We start from the raw sequence: 7815 nt of genomic DNA on the forward strand, positions 1-7815 counted from the left end.
TCCCATCCTTAAATTAATTTCAATAGTTTGACGTTTTTATTCCCAATTTCTAGTCCCTTGCGACACAGTAATCTCATTTTTTATCCAATTAATATTCTCACAGTACTACAAAACCTAGCTGGTTCAAATCGTATTTATCGGTCCTACTTTGTTTTGTGCAACATCCATTCACCAAACAGAGGAGTTTGTGACGCTTTGACGCCGTATCGACTAACTTCTCTCCACCAAAACGTCCTTGAGGTGCGGATTCAATAAAGCATTATTTCTACCCTTCCCAATTAAGGCTACTGCTTTCTTCATTGACAGTTTATGCTAGTGGCCATGGGAAATTGATTACTTAGCCGCACTGGTTTGTTCTCCTCTATCCAAATTCCAAACTATTTAAGTAAATGCAGCATTTTGCTTCTGTTAATTTTAATATGGATGATTGCAGCTGTTTACTTGTTATTACCAAACACATAGATTTGGTGATGAGAGTCCTTGTACCTATAGAAAAATTTCGCAGTCCATTAGCTACCCACATTTTCGACATCATCATAGCTCTTAAATTCAGCTAAATGGTGAACGATTCTTTAAAATCATTTGTACTTAGAAATTTGTGAGTCAATATCTGATAAATGGAACAAGGTAGCTCTGAATATCACCCACACAAATGCATACCCAAGAAAGAGGTAACATCAATATGAGGCGTAGTTAAATAAGGCCTGAAAGCCTGAGATTTCCGCCAAGTCTTTGGAGATTTGGGTGGCTGTACTCGTGCTATGCCCCCACAAAACCGATTACACGCGTTGACCTTAACATCCATGCAAATGGCTTATCAATGAAGGGTTTGTTGCATTCACGGAATTCACTTTACACGAAGGTGAAATTCTGACCTCTAACTGGCGTGGAAAAGGGGAAATACTAAAGGTTACGAGTTCTTTAACATCTACACAAGTTATGGGAAAGAAGGCGATACGAATGCATCCGGTATCATCGTCTTTCAGGTATTTTACAAAAGGGACGAAATACCTTAGAATTGAAAACTAACTTAGCTTCACTACTGCTACTACCGCCACCAACGACGCCACCGCTGCTGCTGCAAGCACCATTGTCAGAACGCCCTGTAATTGCATGTCAGAAGGCGAGAGAGGGAGAGCGCGCAAGCGAGAGAGGGCTGTAATCGCATCATAAATGTTGCCCCAAAGTGGGTCATTTGCGTTGCTATCGTGAGCGCTCATTTGCACCAATTAGAACACGCCAATTTGGTGTGAGCGTGGCCGATGTGATCGACCGATCGATTGATCGGTGGACAAGCGCTAATCAGAACACCGCCACCACCAGCACTGCCTCGTCTTTGAGGTGAGGCTTCAGCTAGCAATGAGGGTAGCGAATTCCACTCCAATTGCAGTCATTCCTACTGAAACTTACTTACACCTAACTGCTTTGCTCATGAGTACAACCGAAGCCTTGGGAATGCATTAATGCCTTTGCTACCGGTGACACGTATTTGTGACGTCTCTATTTTCTAATCCGAACTCATCGTCACTAATAGGCATCACGTGTTCCACTAAATGGTTGCATTAAGTCGCATGTAGCAAACCGACTGGTTAAGTTACGAACAATGAAATAAAGCAGCAGTTGAATGTGAACATATATACAAGAGTAAAATATTAGGGTTGTGGTAATTGCTTTTACTCGGTAGTGAATGCGCTAATGGGGATATTTGCTCTCGGTGGCTGGAGAAGTATCGTAAGACTTCTTGAAAAATGCAATTTCATTCCTGGTAAACATTGCCGCCTCTAATCCTACCTACTTCATTAATTAATTGGAGCACAAATGCAGCAAAGATGAGCACACTTTTTTGACTCTGGGTGTGATTTCGTCTTTTCCAAATGCTCAGGGGTAAGATTGGTTCATTCCATCGGCTAGCAATTACTCGTGGATCGCATATGCATGCTTCGGTGTTATTTTCCCTTACGTAAAGTGATGCTGACAAATATGGAGCTGGTAACAGTACTGTGTATTTGAAAGAAAATCTGAGCTGGGGAAATTGTTTTTATAGTTTTTTCTTTGGTTATATGCGTTAAAGAAATGAAAGGTAATGAGTTGATTCCATGAGCATACCTCAGACACCAGCCTGTCTGGTTTCACGTGGAGTTATCATTTCGATTCTGTCAATTTGCAAAAGAAGCTGCCTTTTTTAATCCCCACTTATGTTGGCTACACAATATTTCTCCCAATTTTTCGGCCCAAATTAACTGCTGCTCATTAGCTAAAATAAATTAAGAACAACCTTTGGCTGACTTTATTGTTTCCCACTTTGTTAATCTATTTACAACGCACCATCTGATGAAATCAGCTATCATAAGCTACCGAATAACATGTCACATATATTTGCTCTTGATGGCCTGCCCTTTCAAACGGACTGCATGGCCTTGCAGGCCAGTAAATGAAGGGCTTGACAATCTTAATATAAATGCCCCATTACCGCCTCATTAGCTAAAGTTGATCGCTTCAGTTAAGGAGAGTCAATGAGAGGTGATGTAAGCGTAAAGAACGCAAGCTTTGGCACAACTGCAAGTTAGCAGTTGGCACCGCGCCAAGTTGCTCGCACGTACGCACGCGAACACGCAGGCAACACACTCACGCGCATGCATGCGCTAGTGCCAGGACCGCTTCTCCTAGGGCGGGTGGGGACGCCTGCATTTTGAATTAACCAAACCTGCGTGCAACAAAACTCGACTAAATCTCACGCCTTAGTGGGGCCGTTATTTTGACTTTCTCAATTCCCCTTTTTTTACGGATGCCTTTCAAGTGTACAGGGAAACCAAAACTCCCACATGGCAAAATTACGTCACAAAAGGACAATTGCGAATTAAGAAATACACTACTGTCTAAAATCAGATATTGTCAGAAATGTAAAGCGATGGGGGCAAAGTTGTTGTGGGGCGATAGCGTAATATTGCCAGGAGATAAACCCGCATTCCCAACAACCGCTGTCAATCATTAATCAAACCAGTACGTAGTCGTGCAATCTTCCGCATTCTTCTTGCAACAAAAGGCCAGAATCGACTGCATTAAGTACACGCAAATGGGTGCAGTATTGAGGGCAAAAAGTAGTCTTCGAAGCTTTAATACCCATCCCACTTTTTATTATAATTAAGCAGTCGCATTTGTTGCCCCACCCAACTCTGAACTAGGCTCGTCGTAATTTACAACTTCTGTGTCTGTTAATGCTTTTGTTATGGAATACTTTCAGACCTAAAATGTTGTTCGAGGCGATTAGTCAAAGTGCAAGATGTTAGCCTTAATTACGTCGAACGGAAGAGTACCACTGGCAGCAAGTAAGAGTCACCTTGTGCTAAACTACGAGAACCTTGTTTTGACAGTTTTGCAATTATGTATTTGATCACACGGATCTGAATGGGAAGAACAAGAATTACTTTAAATCGTCAGATCTCATGGGGTTTCAGAGCATGTAAAAGTACTGGGGCTCAGTCGAGGGCACCCCATGATACAGAACAACATCTTGACGATCAAAGTAAATGTTTCACATTTTCTGATATGACTTCTTCATTCTAGCCTCACACCAAAATCACCACTGATCTATTTTGGCACTAGAAACACCAACCTACAGCATAAGAGCTTTTGATCCACTAAAAGTCATAGTTTTCATGAGGTCTTTGGGACTCCTGCACTTTCTCCCTTCTTTGGTTAAATTTGTTATAAATGTTGGTAAAATCTGGTCTACCATGTTGCGTCTTCGTTTAGCGGAGAATGGGCACACAAACATCAAGATTAAATCTCAAGTGAAATTGACACATCTTGGCGATAAGGACAGCTGAATTAAAAACAATAACTTTAGCCAGTAAATCATATATTTCATACTTTATTTAGTCCAAATTTTGCAGTGTTGTGGCTGAATGTACGCACATGATCGGTACATGAATATCTACACACACACACCGATCTAATGACTTTCAGCACCCTTAATCGCCTTTTACTGTGGTAGGCGCACTTAATTGCCTGTACCATCAAAGCCGTGTTTTGTTTACAAGAACCAATTTGTAGGTCCTGGTGATTTGAAGCCGAATGTACGCATTACTGTAGTGAAAGGAATTTCATGTCTCTATTACCATTTTGATAATAAAGAGACCTGTCAGTCATAGCAGGCTCTAATCACCCTCCTGGTGGCCTGGTGTCTTGCTCATCCTCGTAGCCTCTCAGATTTCCTACAAGTAAATGCTACATTACCATTTCTAGGTTGGTATTCTTGGTTGTTATCGTAGGCAGAGATTTTGTGGTTATTCGGAGCTTCATATTAGATGTGTAAAGTTTTGATCTTGCGGCCATAGAGATTCTTCCCATAAAAAACAACTTTAGTAATTATATTTTGCTCGTTGTTTGTTTGACACTAGGTTTGGTAAAGGGGCTACTTAGATGCTCTGCTATTGTACCTTCGCCGGGTGGGCTGACCTCCAACCTATGCCAGTCGGCCCCGTCCCGACTGTACGTCGACGATACACATTCTGCCCTGATATTATGTCTCCCTTCGTCTTCAAGGAAGTCTCTAAACGCTGCACTGGTAGTAAAGGAAAGAAAACCCTACCTTAAGGGACCTTTATCCTGATTTCTACTACCGGGTGATAAACCTTGGCGGGGTGGAAGAATTGAATTTGTCGTGGATGGGAAAGTCTGCGACAATCCCTTGTAAAAGAGCTAAAAGTGAGGTCTACCTTTGGCAACTACCCTAGTTCCATGTTCTGTAGGTATGTTATTTATAGAGTGAAGTGGTACTAGCCGTGAAGCATCTAAAAATGTTTGCTGCGGAGATGCTTAACGTAGCTGTATGAAGATATCAAATACGAGAACTCGTCATGCCTCCTCCATTTCTCCATCAGCTGGATAGAATCCAGGTAGATGAAGCTGGGTAGCACCGAAGTGAGAACAAAGGAGCATAGTGGAATGGATTCAATTTTATATGCCCGAGGAACTATGTTAAATCCCGTCCTTTGTTACTTAACCCTGCTTTTAGGCCAGTGCTCCCAGACCCAACTACTGATACGCGTGATGGTCACCATGTTCATCAGTCCCTGAATCCAGTTCCCACACAGGATGAAACTCCAGATCCAATAGAATTGTCATGAGGTACCAGTGACGTTGCACAGAAATTCGTCGACTAGGTGTTTCCTTACAGTATCGACGGAAGTTGGCAGAGGAAAGTTCTGAGTCGACGCTCAAAAGAGAAGAGGGGAGCTATGTAATGCCCTAATTGTTTGATTGGCTCTCAATTTTGGCAGCGTGATCACTTGAGGTCTCCATCATTGTCCCTTTTCCGGTGGCATGGTCTCCGGGCCACGCCAGTAGCCCCAAGCTCTACTGATGTTGGCAGTCCACGCTCTGTCCGAATATTATGTCCTTCCTTCACCTTCAAGGAAGTCTCCGGGCCCTAGAACTAAGGTATGTCCCCACCTGTACCTCTTAACCTGCCTTACCAATTGTACATCAGTGGGAAATGTTTTTGTTTACACATATGCACAAACATGATTAAATGCCCTGCTTATGGGAAAATGTAGGCCTAAATTGAAAGAGGAATCAATCAAGGAAGGGCTTACTAAGTTGAATGTAAGGTAGCAACAGTTATCTCAGAAATTCTTTGCATACGCGCCTAAAAAGTGTAGTCACATGTATTTGTTTTCCCACTAGGCACTTCAACGAAGGGTTGAACGAACTTTTACATTTTTCGATGTAGAAATATGCACTAGAGAAATAGCGTAGTTGCTAACCTTCAGGGCAACTCAGCTGTAACATCTCTCTCCACTCGGTTTTCCCGGAGCTTTAAGCGGAAAAAGGGAATTAAAATAATTTTTAAAAATTTATTTAATGAAAAAAACGCACTTGTCCGTCAGCATTGGTTATCTGGAACGACAAATGTAATTCAAGCTCACTTCAGAGCCACGACGATTGTAGGTTTGATAACATTCAAAACACTCCATATTTTGTGGAGCAAAATCACTACTTAGGTCATTTTAAAGTACTTCCTCTTTGATTTGGGAGCAATAGATTATAAGCATGCCATCGCCTTCTATTCATCCTTATGCTCACTGCAGAAACCAATCCTATTTCCCCTATTTGCCATCAGTCATTCAGTTAACTCCATTCATTTTTACTTTAAAAAACAATGAAGACTGGCGGAGGAGGAGAGCGAGAAACAGTGAGTGGTAAGGTTCTATTGTGTCATGTTACTACCTCTGTCCCACGAGTCTGCTCTTCCAGCAGTTTGTTTTGCCAATTATGCGAGTTTTCACTCCCATACTCCTTATACTACTTTCATTTTGAATATTATGAAGAAAAGGTGAGGTGGGTACCGAAATCACAAATGGCTTACTGCGAAAAAGTGGACAAGGTTCCCTCTCCAGTAGAATTAGCATATGCAATTTGATTGGGCATGATTTGGTAGTGACCATAAGGATAAGATGGATATAGAGTGGCGATGATGTCCACCCCATGGTAGCTAAAAGCAGCAGAAATAGAAAACGAGAATTTTTACAGTTCATTTTCTCAAACAGAAGAATAGCACTCAATAGGATTTCAGAGAAGCCGAATGTGAGCGCTGGGGCTGCCTGCAATGTTCTGCTCTACGACATCTAGAGGTTCAGTCATGTCTGTTCCGAGTGAGCACTTAGACAACTGCTGGCTTGCCTGTCCGACTGTTCTAGAAGAAAGGTTTTAACTAATAAAATGCTCCAAAGTGAACTCCCAAAGAAAGAGAAGGGAAACAAAGGGATCATCGAGGAATTTCTTCCCTCAACTAGGGATTTACGTTTAAATTAATAAGCACCTGTTGCATCCAACATGCGGTGCCGTTTCCCAATCCTCACTTCGAATCATTTGTCTAGACCGAATTAGTGACGTCTCACGTTTGATAAGTCCAACGGCGCCTTTCCGCCTAAGACGATGTGTATGTGCAAAGAAGATACCCAAATGGAGTTGAACCTCCTTTTTCCATACCAAACGGAAGTGGGAGTAAACAAATTATCAGTTGGTTTCTAGCTCATCTCTTCGGGGGTTGCCCCTCCCACCCCTACCCTCTACACGATGGACTCGTCGTCCAGACTACTGGGATAAGCAAACTAGAGAATAGTCCTATTAACAGCCGTCTCTCCTTCCTTTCCTCCCATGCCATTCTTGTGATCACATTCTCTCTCCCTACGCCAATGTCAGCACCGATGTCTGAATGCTGTTCCGTCTCCTCCACGTCCCCTACAGACTACTCCCCCCCACCACCTCTTCCTCCCCTCTCCCACCCTCTGATATGGCGCACACACACAGCTGTTTAGCATTCGTCTTTGGAGTGAAGGCGGGGATGAGTGATCCTCCTCTATTTTCCTTTTTGATAATCTTTGGAGGGAAGGGAAGCAGACGGCAAGGAAGGGCGTTTATTGCATTGAGAAGGCTGATATTTGCGATGGTAAGGTGAGGAGGTAGCGTCCATGTGGTCGGTTATTTGTGTGTGTAAATGTCAGTACTGTTGAGCATGTCTTCGTGGTTTTGTTAAATGAAAGAAAAAAATGTAACGACGCATTTGAAGGTCGCATGCACACACGCGCACATATTCAAACACTTTCACAGAAGCCACATGAGGACACAGGGAGGGAGGTCAGTGATCTGACCTGGTGTGTGTAGTAAACAGGATGTTTTGTACGAAGCATATGCGGTCAATTACCAGTTCAAATCCGGTCATTGCAGAACTGTAGTCCTGTTTTAGTAGGGTCCCATCAAACTAGAACCAAAAGCAATATTTTTTTCATTTTACAGGTCTTTTGAGCCTTT

Source organism: Echinococcus granulosus, assembly GCF_000524195.1.
Source record: "Echinococcus granulosus chromosome Unknown EG_S00099, whole genome shotgun sequence".
In the NCBI taxonomy this organism is placed as follows: Eukaryota; Metazoa; Platyhelminthes; class Cestoda; order Cyclophyllidea; family Taeniidae; genus Echinococcus; species Echinococcus granulosus.